The sequence below is a fragment of the Cyrtonyx montezumae genome, unplaced genomic scaffold (assembly GCF_038088225.1).
Source record: "Cyrtonyx montezumae isolate F1298 unplaced genomic scaffold, pur_monq_1.0 scaffold_4, whole genome shotgun sequence".
NCBI lineage: Eukaryota > Metazoa > Chordata > Aves > Galliformes > Odontophoridae > Cyrtonyx > Cyrtonyx montezumae.
In genome coordinates this window covers 20,378,572-20,398,321 of record NW_027072045.1, presented here as the reverse complement: position 1 = coordinate 20,398,321, position 19,750 = coordinate 20,378,572, and the positions used below count along the sequence as shown (strand labels likewise).

At 37.7% G+C, this 19,750-nt stretch overlaps 1 protein-coding gene across 1 annotated transcript in view; it reads left to right on the top strand.

The window, feature by feature from the left end:
* Window positions 1-19,750, top strand: part of RASGEF1A (RasGEF domain family member 1A) — a 152,015-nt gene that overhangs the window by 87,321 nt on the left and 44,944 nt on the right. The gene's annotated exons all lie outside the window — the stretch shown is intronic.

Genomic DNA, 19,750 nt, shown 5'->3' with positions numbered 1-19,750 from the left:
CCACAGGAAGACTTAGTTCCTCCTACAGTGGAATGAGTGCTTTGCATGCGCACTCTCCGTCCACAGCTGCAACTGACTCTTCTAAGCAACTCTACTGATCTTACATTTCGGAGCACCTTTGACATGAAACAACAAAAAGTCACTTCTATTTTGCATCTCAGCTTATAAATAACTGCATCAGCACTATCATTTGAAAGTAGCATCCCTTGGAAGACTGGCACATAAAACTATGTACCTATTCCATCTTTAATGCTCAAGTTTTCCAAAGGAAAGGAAAGGCTGGAGGGTGTAAGGCATCAAAAACTCTGGAAACAACTCTGATAACTCTACACAAGTCTCAGGATGTGCAGTTTTCCCAAAGATACATAAAAATGAAAATAATTCCTGCAGATGAGGCAACATGCATGTGAAATAAGTGTGATATTTCTGTAATCACAGTATTCTGAAATTCAAAGTATTTAAAATCTTCCAACGTTCTTGTTGCAAACCAGAAGTTTCTTAACAAATTATTAGGGCTAAATACTCTAGACTTTTTTTTTTTTAAATACTTGCCCAAAACCTTGAAGTTAAAAATAAATAATAAACAAATACAACCATTGCTCCAGAAACAAGCAAAACATCTATACAAACAACAGATAACTTGAAAAGATTTTGTCCAAAAATTACTTCGTACAGTACAGGGTATCAAGGAGTGCCTGTGCCCTGTGGGCTGCCTTAGCAGTTACTGTTTCTGTACAGGGGATGGTTATTGCCAGGCAGCCATAAAGCTGATGGCTTCCTTAAAAAAAACAAAAACAAAGCACTTGCATGGTGATCGCTAAGAAAATGTTGATCAAACATTGGGTCAAACTAACAGAGGGTCACAAGAAAAACTACCATAGAAACAGCGTGATTCAGAATCTTTTCAGATGACTTAGATAAGTTACAAAGATGAAGATATTTATCTTATAATTCTTAAAGGACCGGCCAAAGCAATTCCAGAGAACTGTGCATTTGGGATGTGAGAAGGAAAAAAAGTAAATCCAAAGAACAGAATATAGTATACATTTTTAAAATGTGGAGAATTACGTAGTACAGACTTGGCAGCCTACACAGCAGGACTTCTGAAAAATATCAGTGCTAATATGAATCACCATTGAGTCAATTATGTAACACTGCACAAAACTAAAAGCTGTTCTGATAGATAATAAAAGGAATATTGTATGCCATATGCAAGACAGGAGAGGTAACTATGCGTTTCTTCTCAGTTTGTTCAAATCAAATGGGATACTGGGCTCAAGCTAGAGTCCTTCCTTTCTGAAACCAGAGAGACAACCTGCAGCACCCAGAATAGAGAAGTAGAAAGGGAAAAGTTGTTTCGGAAAATAGCGCTGGATTGTGTAAAGAGCGCCAAACCTTTTCTTCCAATGAGTAAAATACTTCCAGCAAAGCCAACAGCATTAATTTTTCTCAATGACCCTATACATTGCAGGGTACAGAACGGGAGGAAAACGAAAGTGACAAAGAAAGGACCACTGTAATAGCAGCACAAAATATCAAGATTAAATATTGTGAAGCTGTTGACTTGATCTTATAGAATCATTTGAGCAGAGCAGACATTCACATAGTCTCAATCAGAGTAAAGATTGGAAGAACACAGAACTCAACTCTCCACTGTACATCAGAAAGGGAAAAGAGGTGTGAGGAAAAGGGAGAGGCTCCTTGTAACATGAGCCCCTAGTTACATGAAAACGTTCAGCAACCATTCTTGATAAAGTATTAACTTAATATTTGAAAATAGTTCCAAATGAGATCCACCAATAAATGTGCAGACAAATCTGTTTTCCTCCCAGAACTGATCTTCTGCATGGTGATGCAGTAACTAATCAGGGTGAAAGAAGTCTTCCTTGCTTTCATTCTATTTTTAGATACAGGAGATAAATAATTTTCAATAATAAGTCCTATAACGTAAGGCACAGCTTTAGCTGAGGTTATTCAGAAAAGATATGAGTTATTCAGAAAAGAATGAGGCTCAAGTCCTAATGAGACTTTGCTGCAACATGAAGGCCTAAACATAGTTTTTGGTTGGTTTATTTTCTTCTGCGAACTAATTAATCTACATAATTGAAATAATCACAGAAATAAGATGGTAAATAAGCAACTACGGTTAACACATATTCCTTTATGTATGGTTTCAATTTCACTCCTCACCTTGAGCAAAAACCAATTTAGCTAAAGATTTTAAACTGAAGAAAAGCTGGTTTATTAACTTCAACCAGGTCAGAAGAAAATTTAGCATTCTTCCAAATTCCTGATTATCTGCAAGTACAGAAATACAAAGCAGATGCCAAACGGGCTGCATATAAGTTGCTAGTTTCCCAGCAGGTGTGTTTCCTAAGGACTGACTCATACCATGCAGCATTTCAGAGCCATAACAATCAAATCTCATTAATACATCGCCTGTAGCCAGGATTTCTTTGTGCCATAAGTTAGTCACTTAGCCAAAGCATTGCCTGGTATTTCTGCAGTCCTCAATGTCTTCCTAACTTCTTGAAAGATTTGGGCAACTAGAAAAGCAGAGCACTAACTCCTGGCTCTACAACCTATCATCTGAATTGTAGCTGCACACATCATAGATAGCTCTCACATTTGTACCTGGTACCACATATGAATTATCAGGCAGTGTGTTACTGTAATTATTGCACTCTGAAGGAGCTTTTCTTAAACTGATCAGTGCAAATGGGAAGTTTCTGTGAGTACCTGTTTACATTTGGATTTACCTGCCCAAACAGTATGAGATTCAACACTTATTTCAAATGTTTCAATTTTCCATTTATTTTCATAAAAACAAGCTGTATGATAGAAAACAAGAGAACCCTGACACACAGTCAGTTGTTTTATGTAGATGTTCAGCTGATGGTTATGCTTTTGAGACTTAGGCATTCCCCATTATTACTCATGCCCAGTTACTGCATTTATTTACTGTGGAGTGCCCTCTGCTTAGAAGTGAAATGCTTGGTGGAGATAAAGCATTTACAAGTCTACAGCTAAAATACATGTCATCAGAAATTCATTTATGAAGTCAAATTCCTTTACAGATGTGGAGGAATAGATGGTGTCAATGCTTTACAGCAGCAAGCTTTTAGCATGATACAATGATTTACCAGGCTAAAATTATACATGGAACAGCACTCGTTTGAACCAGCACATTATGTTTTCAGTATGTACTCACAGAACTTGGCAAAACTCTGCTCCTTCAAACTATAAACATCACTTATAATTTGCAGTATCATCCCAGTGTACTGGCTTTATAAATCCAGGCAAAACAGGGTTAAACTACCACACCATTGTTGTGTAGCACATCTTATGGCTCCCTTCACAGGGCTTAATATTAAAAACAGAATATACTCACGTTTATGGGAAATTCATAATTAATGAAACCTAAGCATGCTGTTTTCAGTAAGAGAACCTTTACAGTCTACATTCTTCTCAGCTTTGTATAAAAATCCTTGTAAATGAGCTTGTGGAATGCTTTCATAGAGCAACAAATACCAAAAATGACTGACATTTCTCATGAGAATTTACTTCACATTAACTGCAAGTATTCATTAAAGGCAGTCCATAAAATTATCAGAAGTGATTCTATGGTCTCTCTTAATAAAAGCAGAACATATCAAATGTTCTTGCACTTTTGTTTCTTTTGCAACTGCGCCCTTTTCCAGAGCTGATAAGAATAATTTTATTGTTGTTTTTCAAGTTGAATTGTAACACATATGGGAAGAAACCAACTGATGGCTCTAACAAGTAAAGCAGCCCCTTTAGCCAATGGGCAGACAAAGCACAGGCATCCCAAGAGCACATTTCCCTTACATAGACCACCTTCCTTCTGGTCTGAAGGGATTAAGTCTAAGCTGGTGAGGGCTATCCTGCCCCGTGCAGTTACTCCCTGGCCTCTCTACCCAGACTGGGAGCAAAGGTCTTCTCCCAGGCACTATGACAGGGACACCTTCTCACACTCACCTGACCAGACTCATTAGACTTGAACTCAGCTTGCCCAGATAGAACAGTGAATGTCAGATAACAAACAGGTTTTCCAGTGCAGAAAGTAAATCTACCTCACTGTTCAACAATCTAATACTTTAACTTTTGGGCAAAATGGCAGCCAGTTTTGGTTTTCGAAATTTGAAATCACTCCAGTTTTCTGTGCCTCTATTAATTTGCTTAGTTATAATGTCTAATCCATCAGTCTGAACTGCAGGAAAAACATGCTTTGTAGCAACTCTGCTAGACAGCAAAAAAAACCTGACTTTATTAACAGCCAAGTCAAATGCTTTCATAAGTTTCCAAGTAAAATAGCTTTGCAGTGACAGTTAACAAGTGAGAAATGGAGCAATAAAAGCAAATCAATAACCTACCAGGATTATTGCACATATCTGTGAAATGTACTGATGTAACTAGGAGCAGCTAGACAAAAACGTTGAGGATTAAAAACTGACTGGAACACGAGGAAAGAACAGAGATTATCAATATTCATTACCTATGTTTTCATACTGCAGTCTTACTGCACCAAAAATCACATCAAGATCAATGCGCATAGAGACTGCGTTGAGTGCTTGAGAAAGTTGAGGATGTGCAATACATCACTAAATACCTTTATTTTTTCATTTTTTTTCCAGTCATCAGCAAAACAGAGAGATATCTGAACTCAAGTGACAAGGAGTAAATGAGTTCATGTTGGAAACCATAGTTCAGATGAGGTAAATACCTGCTGTAGCCCCAAGGGCAGGAAATCTCCCAAGACACTCCAAAGCCTCTACTCCCCTCCCTCCTAACCATGCATTTTGGCACATCTCTTCCTATCAGTTCCCAGCACTGACCACATTTTTCAGCCAGCCATTTCAATACAACATCAGTAGGAAGCTAACCAAACAATCCAAAAGCAAATAGCTTTCTCACAGCATTTAGTGAGAACAACAAATACTGAATAGGTCTCAAACATCACGCAAAAACCCCAAATCAGACATCTCAGGCTGCAACCATTGCAGACTGTGCTCCAGCGCTCACCTGTCCTCTGCAGGGCTGGTGGGCTGCAAGCAGGGACAGAGCCATAGCCTTGTAGAAAGTCAACAAGGATGGAACTGTTGGCCGTGGGGGATCCATCCTGCTGTCCACCCCACAGCATAGGCGCAAAGAGAGGTGGAAAAAAGTATGCACTTACTGTCCTAAACAGCAGTAACCTGGGGCTGGTCAGATGCAAAGGCTTTCCTTCATAACCCATAACAGAAGCTGTATGAAAAAATAAATAAATAAGAATAGGCTGGTTTTACCAATTTTATTCCCTGAGACAGCTATCAAGAGCGACTTACAGCATCTTCAGCAAGGGCTACCATTCATTATTCATTACAAGATATCAAAATATCTACGGTAGCAACATCTTCTAAAGAAAAATATTTACTGTCAGCAAAGTGAGCAATTTTCCTTGACGCATTGCAAACCAAAAGAACATGCCGATTTCATTGGTTATTTTCTCTGATGTTTGTGGGGCTTTTGTTTTTTTTCTTATGAAAACGTCCTAACATAACGCACAGAAGAGCAAAGCAAAATAATCAAGTTAGTATCCCATATACCAAATGCACACAGAGTCTATTTTGGGGACAGAAGACACGGGAAAGTGCAATAAGCAATAGCTATCCTACTAACATTCACCATTCTGGAGAAACAGTTACAAGGTGTAACGCTATAATGTAAAGTACAGAAGTAACAGTGTTGGGGGGCAACAAAGTCTTTGGTTGCAGCAAGCGAGGTCAAGCCTAAACACAGCAGCTATGGATACAAAAACAACAGAATAAAAGCTGCTTACCTCTAGAAAGCCTCAATTATGCAGAGATTTCCAGCAAGAAAACTACCTCCCCATCCCTGCCAACCCTTAAATGAGGTCTGGGTAGGGGTAGATCCTGGCTCCAGCCTTTCAGGTTACTCAGGTGCACTGCAAGCACCTGAGCCCTGCTGGGCTGGCCCTGCCTTTCCACCAGGTGCTCAATCATTGGGTCAGGCTCAGGTTTAGTATTTCCACTACACAAGAGCAAACAAGTAATAAGAAAACGAGCATTTCTTTAATTCAAACATGAAAAGAGCCAATCTCAAGCTCTGGATGCAGAAATTTTGTTCCGTACCATTTCTTTATCATTTGCATTGCTACACACACTGGAGTAAAAGATTTCATATATTCAACATTACAGCTCCATGACAGAAAAAGACTACTACAGCACCATGCTGTGATGGCCCTGAAAATGCAGAAAGATCAGCTTCAAAGACCCTGCTGATCTTTCCACTTTCCCCAGCCTGTGCTGCTGACACTTTTCTCTCCACTGACCAGCTGTGACTACAGTGCATCCCTGTTGGGAGCAACATGCCAGTGGGTACTTCCAGTGGTTGAGCTGCAGATAGTTCACAAGGACCAATTTACTGCTAGATAACTGCACAATTGGCATTATGCTCACTTCAAGCTATATTTTTGAGTGACTATGAGAAAGCAAATTTTTGGTTGATATCACATCCCACTCTTTTCTACCCCTACATCGTGATCACCATTGGCATTTCACAAGTAAAAACACTGAAGTACAGTTAGTTAATCTAAATGAGATTACTGAAAGCTCTACACATTTATTTATTTATTTATTCATTTATTTTGCTAATGGACATACGCATATATAAACACAAATCAATATCGATGCAACTTTGACAGAACTAGCAAGTCTCTTTACACCAACTTATCACCCACAATAATAAGCCTTCTCCCTTCAGGCAGTTAGCCAACATCCACTTGAAAAGAATAGGCTCAGAGCAAGATACTACAAGCTGGTGGTGGTTGAATAGAACTATTCACTGTTAGCAGGAGCATTATTTTGAATTCTTATCTTCCCACAAACAATACCAGAATATTCAAGAAAGGCAAAGAATCTTGCACATTTTTCTTGACACAGCAATGACAGTACAGAAACAACAGTTCTTCTTATTCAAAGATCTAAACTTGCAGATCCCATAGAGTTAAATTATCATAATACCCTTATTATCAGTTAAGATAAACCAGCTGTCTGCATATTAGCTCAGATAAAATATAGTATCCCAATCCAGAACAGTATGTTTTTAAAGCCAATGGATGCCAGTGCTCTAGAGGAGATTGTAAATGAAAACCTAAGCAAGATTTATTAATGTATCAATGTCAACTCCCATTTTCTGAAATACAAACTATTTCATCAGTGACTTATTTCTTTTTATTTCTTCCTCTCCATATGTTATTTACCACTAAAAAGCATTACAGTTACGAAGAGTGACAAAGAAACACTATTGTACCTCTGTATGAAGAAAAAGAAAGCAGTCTTGGCGAGGCAAATCAAGCAGTTAGTATAAAAAGAAATTTAAGAATCTGTTCATGAGCTAATTACTTTTATCTTTAAATATCATAATTACTACATCACAGAGAGATTAGGTTTACAAGTGATAACATCAAAATAAAAATTCCTAACTGTCAAGTCAACTTTTATGAAACAAAATATAAAGGCAATTCCACCACAAAAAACTTTTAAAATAAATGGAGTTAACTGGACTGCAAACATCTCCAAAATTGATTAAATGTGAAATAAAGCAATGCTCCAAAAGATTAGAGTGCAAATTCATAATCTCTCAAAGACAATGGTTCATTTACCATAACAGACACCGTATTTTATGCAGTAGCTCTGCGTGCTTCTGCAGGCTGCCTTGCACCTTGGCACCCATAATCACAGTGGGGAATAATGCACAGTGGTACTTCTGGTTCCTAGCAGGTTCATCATTATTTTCAGAATACTCTGATTAGCAATCCATTTTTTTCTGTTAACACTGAAAAATGAATTAGTACTCTAAGAAGCTCTCTCTGCTCTCTAAAAATCTAAATGATGTTATAAAGTTTCAGCAAACAAGTCATCATTTGTCTGTTATTAATGATCCTGGTCATTGCTCATGCACAGAAAAACGCAAAAAACGCAAAAATAAAGATTGTCTGTGTTTAAATCACAACAAGCAGGTCAAGAAATGCCCATTTATGGTAGGCTGATGACATTCAGCTGGTCTTTAGCCTTCAACAATCCTACTCAATTTGTGACCTTTACTGCGATTTAATCGGGAAAGGTCTGATGAAGTTTCTCTTGATATCAACATCAATCTCACTACCAACTTCAAAAGGGAATCTAAATCCAGACTCAAGAGATGCAAGCTTAGAGTAAGCTGCTCATTTTTCTAAATCAGATGCTTTGTCATTATGCTTCAAAATGCAGCATAAATGACTTCCCCTCTGGAAATGAGAGACCATATCTCCTTGGCTGACAGAGACACTTAAAATAAGCTTCCTGAACAAAGCACAGGTTTTTCACAGCTGGCACATGAAGTACCAGGAAGAAAGCTGGTAGTTGCTGTCTACAAATTCAATTCTGTTACAGAGTTGACACTAGAAGAAGTGGATGAATTCTTTCCACAAATATAACACAAGCAATTCACATCCAGAGAATACCTTATTTTAATGTTTTGACTGGAACTAATGCAGCCAGAGAGTCATTTATCATAACCTGTAGCCCTCAGATGAATGGACATTGAGATTTTGAAAGTTACAGACTGTGGGTGAGATATACAGCAGGCAAGAATAGAATCTATCAGTTCGTGAAACAGGAAACCACAAATGGTTAACAGAGATTCAAAGAGTTTTGCTCTTTTAAGCTCCATCAGTTGAATTTGTGATAATGCTCATAAGAAATGAAACATTTGCTGGAAGTAGTACTTGTAATGATGAATACAGAATGTCCTAACAACTTCTGAGAAATCTGATTAACACTAAGCTTGTTGACTTCAAGGAAATGACAAAAAAAAAATTACCAACAAACATAAACATGTTCATACATTTTGTAGAGACCTACAAAACCATGTCAACCATTGTACAGATAAGCTGTACAATGCAACTATGGAAGAAAGACTGTCCCCTGGATTTTGACATTTCAGTTACAATCTTGTTTTGCTCTATTTTTGGTATCCCTTTTGGTCTCAGAAATGCAAGCAGATCAGTGTCAGTTTTTGCTGTTTACCATTTTTGGTCAAAGATACTCAGGCACATTGGAGAAACTGGTGCTAAGGTGGATTGCAGACATGCTTCTTCTAGAAGTTGTTGAAAGGGCTGAACTGTCTTTGAATAGGGCAGCATAGCACAGCAGTTAAGTATGTTAGTGCAAAAATATCAAAACTTTTCCTGGAAACTAGCTGTATTGTACAAAGGATTTGTTGTTACTGAATTTTGTGTGCAAAAATCGCACATTTAACATAATAGTATTGTGAGTGATGTAAAGCTGAAAAATTAGTTGTAAACATCTGATGTTTGCTCAAGCTAATTAATCTTCTAATAGCTTCAGTATTCAGATGAGAAGCTCATGAGAATAGATACCTAATTAGTTTTCCAGTATTCCATTTGTGCCAATTCCGTAACATTCTGTTTTGTTATCAGCACAGAGCATAGATGGGGAGATGCAATGATACTGAAGAAAGATAAATGCAAGACTTTAAAGGTGGAAACAAAGACTCACTGTGTCAGATGCAATGATGCTAACTGAAATGCTCAGGCAGATTGAAGAAGAAAATCAATTTCTAAATTCCTAAGCACAAAAAGTGATGAGAAATAGCCAATAAGAACTTGTCAAGAACAGATTATGTCAAAGTAATCTAATTCCCTTCCTTGACAGGATAACCAGCCCAGCGACTAGAAGAGAGCAGTTGGAGTGACAGATCTTAACTAGGTTAAAGCAGTTCAGTCTGTCAGAGAGAAATTCTTTAATAGAGCCAAAGAAAGCTTCCTCCACAAGGAAGCACCGCAAGTGGGATGAAAGCTCAGATGGATATCGCTAATGGAATCGTGGCAAACAGCACTTGGTGCCCACGTTACAAAGTGAAACTATATGGAGTCTGTGCTACATGCTGCTGAGTGTATTCAATATTCCATTAACATCATCAGTAATAGTATAAATTCCACATAAGAGACTTAGGAATGTTACCAAAGTGGGTGGAGATGTACTCAGAAAGACAGTATTTAAATTCAAAGTGTTCCTAACAAACTTAAAAATAACAAGCCAAAATTCAGATTAGGCATTTGGATGATGAGTGTAGAGCACGGCTGGCAAACACACTAACATAACCAGAGGAACTTGGTAAGCAGGAGGTGTAGCAGATCATAATACAAGTCCATAATGTGACTCAGTGTGACTGCTAAAAATAAAATCTAAAAAAATAAAAATAAACTGAAAGATTAGAGGAACATTATATGCAATTGGTACTGGTAACTGTTCTAGTACTTTCAATGCTGGTGTTTCTCCATCTGGAATACAGTGCCTGAATTTGAGCTCAAAATTATAAAAACCTCAGAAGTGCCCAGGGAAAAGGAACACAAATAAAAAACCTTGAAGATATCCTACAAGAAAACACTGCAATTGTTTCAATGCACAGATTGAAAAGGAGGAATTATGGTAAAAATATCCACCACTTCATATCCATTTAAACTTCAAGAACCATTGCTGAAATGCTCACTACAAATAATGAGCATCTGATCTCTGGTTGATCCTAAGTGATATCCCAGGTCTCTTCCATGCCACATTTTAATGATGCTTTTTCTAATATGCAAAACAAATCCTTTCACTGAAATTCTTCATTATATAAAATAAATGTAAACATGGAAAGGTTTACCCAAAACACTTGGGAACAAAAACAACTTAATGAGATAATCTATATAATTCAGAATCAAAATGAAAAACTATTTAATCTGCAAGCAGCTGAAAATAAATTATCTAACATTCTAGTCCAGAGAAGCATACACCATGGAAATATAATACAGAAATGTAAAGCTTCTACCCTTGATATTTAGAGAGGGGAAAAAAAAGTGGAAAGGAAAGATTTCTGCTAGTAATTCAGCTTAAACACCCAGTAACCAAGGGAAATATCCTTTTTCAGTTACTGAAAGGAAAAAAAAAAAAGTTTATCAGTCTTTGGAGCCAGCTAAAATGGATTAAGTATCATATAATGATGATAAGAAAGGAGTTGATACTCAAAATAGTATTCCAAAATATTTTAGCATTCCGGCACTGACCCCAGAAACTGGGATTGCACCAGGCTTGTTAAACACAGACTAATCAGGTTTTCACAGGAGACCATATCAACTGCCCATAAGATATTGAAACTCATTGTTACAGGGCTATGATTATTTACTTATTTATTTCAATGAAGTCTCCTTTGAGCTCTTTGTAAGCAGAGGCACTTGAAATTACTTCATTTCTACAAATGATACACAAGCACTACTGAAAATCTGCAACCAAGAGTCCTCCCACTTGCACCTGCAAAAGCATCAGGAAAGGCCAAGTGAGACAGTATTGCTCTGGGTTTGATACTAATAAATTAGCTGAACAAATCATAGGAATGGATGTTATTGGATCAGAATTCTTTACCTGGCTCTGCCATTAGTTCAGAGTAACATCTGACACAAATCGCTGAGCAGAAAACCCATTGCCTTACTTGGGAATAAATCAATTGATATCACTCATGTTTTTAGATTCCTTCACATTCTGTAAAGAAGGAAAAGTACTAAATAACTGCTATTCTGAAGGGCAAAGAATACAATACCTACAAGAGCAGTCCTGAAATTTGGCACCCTACTTAAAGTACCTCATTCAACATTTCATAGCCAGCACACCTAGCTGCTCAAAAATAATCTAATGATGTCCAACTCCCCACGGTACGGATCATCTATGGATGCAAAAGTAGGCTGAAAACAGCTAAGCTAGTGACTATAAATGATTAACACTGACTGCAGAAATAAGATGGTTCACACAAAGCTATTGTTTTGGCACACAAGAAAATAGGTGACAGTGCACAAAAAGAATTGGTCATTCAAACTGCAGGTTTACACATTACTCTGGATAGCAACAAAGCTCATTTTCAGCTGATACAAAGATTATAATAAAATGTAACATACCTAGTTCAGCTGAGAAACATAAATCCTCATCTCCTTGGAACCAAAAATTAAAATAAAATGTCGTTTCTAACAACCACTTTGAAATTTACTCTTCCAACACCTTACACTAAGATATGCTTATGCCCCTAATTGTTTCCAGGGACCACAGCAATCTCCAATGCTACTTTATGGCACATCAGCTTATGTATTAAAAAGTCAGTTGGGTGATGCATTTTTCGCAAACAGATCATTCTAGCTAGTGAAATTGGTTGGTCTGATTAAACCAAGATCAGGTACTGACAGGTTGCGGCTGATTCTCCTGCACAAAGACAGCAGGGGAGGAGGGAGAGCCTCATCACTGTGCTGCTGCTGGGAAACCATCACTGGATACCTGTGCTCTGCTCACCTAGTTGCTGCCTCTCACACTGTCACTACCAGGGAAACATGGAACTAAATGAAAACTAAAACCAAAACAGCACAAAGGAAAGCCAAACCAAACCAAACCAAACCAAACCAAACCAAACCAAACCAAACCAAACCAAACCAGAAACCTAAGAAGACATTACCTTGCACTATGGGAAACCCCAAAAGCATGTAACCACTAACCAGGTGCTGGCCGCTGCTACACTAATTACTGCAACAGAGAAGGAGGGACTTGAAAGTTCAAGTCTTCTCCTCTAAGGTCAGATATGTATGCTAACAGCCATTTTTAGCGCACACTAGTGGTTTTTTTTCTGTGTCTCTGTGGTGAAGATTGCCTCATTTTTGTCATTATCAAGGACATTTTTCTTGGTCACATTTTGCTCATCACAGCAAGTGTGTAGTAGAACTAACAAGACACTTTTCCAAGAAATAAATGCTGACAGTTTTTCAAACTGTAAACTAGAATGGAGACATTTCTTTAGTGAGAAAGGCTCAACAATCACCAGTATCAAATCAAAAGCTACCCTGTCACCCACTGGTTATGAGCAAAGGAGGGGAAAGAGTTGTAGAATTGCTTGAAGGAAAGGCAATATGTGGGGCACAGTTTTCTATTCTCTCTGTTTTTTTCTCTCTGCTTGATGTTTCACACCCGAAGCACTGGACTACAGCCAAATACTCACTGTTGAAAATAAATAAACAAAGAATAGCAGTAGCGTGGGATACTTAAAACATCCATAGAAGGAGGTGCACCTGGGCTTTAGGCAAAGGAAAATCCCTCCATGTTTACCATGACAATTTGCAGTGAGCAGAGCATTCTTTTGGAAACAGGACTGCAAGCAAAGCCCTTCAAAAAATAAGACATCCCTGTCATCTGGATTTGGTTTGTTTTAACATAGGTGCTCGTGCACAAGCAATTTCTTTCAAACAGCTGTCCCCACTCAGTTTTCAGTCAGCAACCACAGTAGTCTTCACTATCAATTTTACTTCCTCTTAGAACAGCTCACAGATTTGGAATCCTCTCTACACAGTGCCCAGCCCTAGGACAAGAATCTGACAGAGCTTCTGGCTCAGGCTTTCCTACACATTTTCTGCAGTGATGTGGAAAGGCAACCAAGCTGTGTTAGGGTTCATTTGGTTCCATTTGTCACAAAGCTTAACTTATCCATTGAAGTCACTTTTCAAAAGCTCAGCCTTTTACATCTACCAGGAAAACAACATGTCACTGAGAACAACAACACTACTGTCGTTCAGTCTGGAAGCAGAGGTCACCATCTGCTGGCCCTCAGCCCAGATCCCAAATTGCCAGTGCTTATTTTGTTAGTTTGTATTACCAAAAGGGCAATATTTTATCAGTAGGCTATTTCAGACTTTGTCAGGCTTTTCACTGCTAAACAACATCTGCAAAGCCCAGGCTTTTCTTAACATCCCTTTTACTTCAATTCAATGAAGCATCCTGGCTGCAAGACCAGCCTCCCTTCTTTCCAGATGTATTCTGGCACCCTCTTTCATATGGGCTTTTTTTTTTTTTTTTTTTTTTTTTTTTTAAACAAAGCCTCAAGCCTGTTCACCTTCTTCCACACTATCACTTTCAGGCATGTTGTGTCTGTAGGAATCATTTTGCCAGCAAAGAGTTTGGAAATGCTGAAGAAATCATTTGGTGCTTCCCAGGCTGGATTTTTTGCAGCTGAGCTGCTGGGTTTTTCCTTTCAGAATTAGGGATTGTTGTTTTTTCCACAGCTTCTGCTTTGGTCACGAGGTGACTGCCTGAAGCCTTACACTTTTCTGAGGATCCTCATTCTGCTTTAAGGACCATTAAAAATAAAACCAACCAAACAAACAAACAAAAAAAAAAGGCTGTGCCGAGAGAGAGTAGCTGAGCACAAGATGTCATACACTGATAGATCCCACTGAATGGACATACCAGCAGACCATCTTCCCAAAAATAAAACAAAAATGTCCCCTACATTTTGAGACAACTTTTCAACTAGAGTGTTGACAGTACCAGACAAAGGATAATTCATCATTAATGCGAAGATGAAATAATTCACCAGTGATTATATTTGGTTTTAGAGGCAAATAATCTTCCAGTGTGATACAAGTATAAATATTTGTGCTAATATAAATGATCAAAAATGGAGATAGCGTCTCCTGAAAATTTGGCTCAAAACTTGAAAATGTTGAGTCCACGCCAGACAATCCTTTTCACCAAGGAAATCCCCAGTAAATAGCTCATTTCCTGAAGAGTGTAGCAGTTCTATAGCCAGAAGTTCCCCTTCTGACTTGCAAACAGAAATCCCTTTAAACACAAAAAACAGCAAACTCAATACAAGTAATTTAACTTCCATATTCAGGATTATAAGACTTCTACATGATGAAGCATGAACACAGACATAGCATAGCCTTGTCAATTACATGCACAATTCCACTTTTAGGTACTGAAATCCAAATGTTCACTAGGACATGAAGATGAAACTGTAATGAATAAATGAAGAAAATATATATTCCCATCCTCCATCTCTCCAAGAATTCTTCAGGAAAAAAAAAAGAAAAAAAGACAAAAAGATCCATGTCTATATAGTCACACAGAGAGAGAACCAGAGAGAAAAAAGCTGACGCACAGCCATTTTCATCCATCCTTTTCCACATAGGTGTCCTGAAACTGGACTTGATGCAACTTATTTCCTTAGATAATCCCAGGATTACATTTAGTCACATTTATTGTACCAGTATATATCTATATCTTACTGCCAGCATTATATACAGTGTCTTACTGTATGTTCTGTAATGATTATGGTTAATTATATTCCTTCATAACAACATTATATTCCTTCATAAATGAACAAATTCTCCAGCACTTGCAGAGAGGTTGACAGCCTTTGAAGCACTGCCAACAGTAGCAAACCTTTGCCATCAGTGGCACAGGTTTTCCCTGTTCAGACGGCAAAAACTTTTATTGCCACCCTGAGAGCGCTCCAGATGTAGCATCCATCTAGTTGACATCTGTACCATGGTACTACCTGGCTTAACCCTGATGGGCCTTGCCAGAGATGGGACCATGCAACTTAGGGCCTAATAACCACTTCTTCATTTTAAATGATAAAATTCTGAGAAGTATTCTTACTGTGATAACGCCATCTGTATCAGTGTGACATGAAAAATGTCTTCAACAAATTGCACAAAAATCTGTAGGCATTTCTTAGTCTGCAGTGTATGTGAGTAACAACAAAATAAAGTGGCTCACATTGAAACCATATGGAAGAAAAGACTTTAGGTCTCTTTCCATGTATGTAAAAACTGAGTACGTAACAGAACAGAAGTCACAGGATGAAACGGGCTGGACTTTAAAAACTATTTTTATCACAGTACAAGAGCTGTGTATAAAGCTACAGAAATCACGTTTCCAGTTCCTGAGCTAGGCCTTATCCTGTAAGAACAGAGGTAAAGAGAAATTCACCTCCATTTCACAGGAAAGGCTTACAGTGGTAGCTGTTATAGTCTCTGTTTTTCTAGTACAACAACAAGTTAATTTTTTTTTCAAATTTTGACTGACAACCAAATTTAGTTCCAATCCAATTGTTATGATTATTAGAATTAACAGTGACTTTCTTTCAAATACAGATTCTGGTTTCAAGCATGAAACTTCTCTTTCTCAAACTCTCTCTGAAATAACAAGTTATACTGAGTAATCAAAGATAATCATCATAAAACCACAAATGAGACGTCATGCAACGATATTCTTGGTCTTATTTTAGAGTGCTTCCGCTTTCATACTTTAAATAAACCTTAAAGGGGACACAGCTTTGTTCACAATTTATGAGAAATTAAAAGCATTACTCAACATTTTCACAAATAAATAATTTGAAATAAAAAATGCAAAAATTCCTGTGTATTTAATACACATCATGACTGTCACTTTAAATTTAACAAGTCCAAGTTGACTTTAAAAATAAGATACAAGTTTCAATATCAAACAGTGCTTTGTGCTAGTACGGTTCAACCCTTACAACCCTCTTTCTAGAGGGACAGCAGAGCAGTAGGGATAGAGCAACCACCACCTTCTCCAGACTACACTGTCATCTGTCATTTGAACAATAGCACACAGCTATTGTGAGCACAGTGGCTCCATTACAGAGAAGGCTATGGACCTTGAAGATCTTTCCCAGCAGCAGCCAGCCAACTGAAAAGTTCTCTGCAGTGTATCCCACAACTGCTCTGTCCCTCTATCTGCTGGACTTCCAAGAAACTGCACTCTGATAACTTTCTTCCCATCAAACAATAAAGCTTTTGTTATCCAGCTGCTCACAGTCCTCAACCAACTGGAAACACAAAATTGTTAAACTTCATGGACGTCTCATCCTTTTCTGAAGTTTTACTTGATTTCCATTTTGCTAACAACTGAATCTATAGTGCTAAGGAGGAATTGTTTTAATAAACCAGTACCAGGATAGCTTTTAGCATTATAATGAAGTACAAGTCAAGATATAGATACTATGTAGGTATAAAAAATGTAATGAAATCTATATTCATATGGCACTGTGGCCTTGACATTAGTTAAAGATAATGCTCAAAACTAAACTGCAACAGTAACATTCTGACAAGAACTCTACTGTCACTCAGAGCCAGTCTTCACACATCAAAAAAGTGAAGTGTCTTTTTCCAAAGCCAGGCACCTTCAACAGCAAAAGAAGGTTTCTCTGTGTTCACACATAGGAGTATTAATCACAACCTGCCTACTTAAGACACCTCTTTTGTTCAACATGATTCTAGCAGCTTTCTTGGGAAGCAGAGCAATTATAAGTTTAAGCCTGCAGCATACATGAGCCTTTTTTGTTAGGAAAAAACCACAGCTGTTTGCTCTCAGCAATAAAGAGCACTGGTAAACTTATAGATAGTATTTGGGGAATTGTTTTGTATATTATTGTAATATCTCGGGAAAGGAGCTGCAGCAGAAGAGCCAGAGTATTGTATTTTCTAATACCAAGCGTGATCTTCAGTTCTTCAAAAACATCCCCCAAAATATAACCATTTCCTTGGGATTTTATTCACTTTTCTCTTCCCCCAAGCCAAGTATATTCAAGTAAGTGGAAGGATGGTGAAAAACATAACAAAACAAAGCATGAGAACTTTTCACTCCTACAGAAGTTTCCCACTTCTCCAAAAATATGCATATCAATGTGTTTTTACACTTTTTGTAGGTTCCACTACATCACATTTTGAAGGGGACGGGGATTTCCGCGTTCTCTGTGCAGTGGTACATTGCAGTGTCTGTGCTAGCAGGAAGCTGTTTTCTTCACCAAAAGGGAAACTGGTTGCCTGCATTTTTTTTTTAAGTCACAATCTTATTTAACTCTATATTACACACAGCTTCCCTCAAAACTGAGCTCATTCAGTGTTTTCAAGGACAATGCATGGTTGCAAGAGGCAGGATGAGCAATGACAGAGCAAGTACTGATCGCATCCATGCACATGCCTAACTCATAATGCAGCAACCACAACAGGTCATGACTCAGTAGGACTGAAGGTCAGGGCCAACTTGTCTCTGGAAGCGCACGTGAATCACCTGTAGGCTATGGCATTAAAAGGCCTTCTCTCAAATGAGATGCAGTGGGTCCTGCTCTAGGTTTTTCATTGTCATTCTCAGCAAAAAGAGCCTCCCTTCAGTGAAGTCAGTACGTGGCATTAGAGCACTTGGGTTTTCCAAGCAAGAAGTCTTTACAAAGAAGTTACATAAAGATAGCTGTCTTCTGATAAAGAGTACTTACTGCTAACACAACCTGAATAGAAATGCGTGCTCTTTACTGTGTTAGGTTCCGATGGCTTCTCCAGCAAGGCTGACAGAGGCTTGCCAGAACATCTTTGAATTATTTATATGCAAGTCATCTCCATCCTCAAAGTCATTAGAGAAGCTCTCCTGAGTCAGGAACATAGATATTGATTTATTTTTATTTTTCCCCCTTTAAGAATTACCAAAAAGCAACAGCAATACATTTTCACTTCCAGGCAAAATCTGCAGCTGTTAGCATAGAATTGAAGCAGCACTTCAATGATCTTACTAGCAAGGCAAAATCTCAGGTCATGCAAAAGTTACAGAACAACATACATCCAATCCAAAAATGCATTTCTCATTTTTCTTGCTTAGTATCTTTCCTTACATTTGGATAATAAAAATCAAAGGAATCACATTTTGCTTGGAAAGCAGACAGGAACTTTGGTTTAAGTTTACCAAAATACAGACCGCAAGAGACCAAACAGTTTTTTAAAAGCTGGTTTAAGCTAACTGAAAACTAAGTTAATTGGTGACATTAAACCCCACTGTGGAAAATTCAAATTCAGACCTGAAGGTGCAAGTATATGAAGATCTGGTCCTCAGATTTTTATGGCCTATCACAGCAAAATTCCCTATATTAACACCAGAGAGTACATACTAAGTACTGGAGTAAGGAATAATTATATAACAACAGGCATGTTGTAGGCACAGTGGAGATCTGCAGAAAGCAGTCCTCAAGCTCCCTTATCAGTGACTGCAGCTATGGACACGCCTTATTTGTGCTCTGCTTAAAGTAAGTGACATTAAAAGACATTTTTCTAGCTATGCTTTCTTTAGAAGGCGAACCTAAATTTGCAGCTGCAGGAGTTCAGTACTCATCAGTTATTTGATATAGGAGAAGACAAAAGAAAAAAATATCTCCAGTTAAAAGAAAGAAGTTGAGATTATTTTGATACAAAGGTAAATTGAGATTTTTTCCCTCCTTTTGTCACACCTTTTTTAAAAGGCAAACTATTTTCAGTTCATTTTGAAAGAAAAATAAAATAAAAAGTAAAATGCCTTGAAACCACAAACACCAGCACCCAACTCAGAATCACAATTTAAGTTCACTTAGTAACACAGCAACTTTGAAGGAAACACAGAGTCCTACTAAAAAAACAGAGCCTGTTTCAAAGCCGTGGAATCAGTGGTGAATTCTCTGTAGTTATTATATTTCAGATTAGTGCCTGCAGAACAATTCCCAGTTTCTTTATATATTTATTTTTACATCACACTTAAGACAGCTTAGTAGATATTAAAAATGTGTAGTTAAAGATTTATCCATTATTCTGATGAGATATGATTGTGCTGTCAGCTCCCTTTGTGCTGCCATTGTACTTCTCAAAAAAAAAAAAAAAAGATATTTATAAGTCTTCCATCACCATAACTGCACTAAGGAATAAAATTCCAAATTCCAAACCTTTTGTTAAACACTCTTCATCGTGTACTTTAATTATCAGTCAATTTAACAATATAAATAATATTTACATTATTCTAGATATCGTTTCTCAGTAACTGTTACAATACTT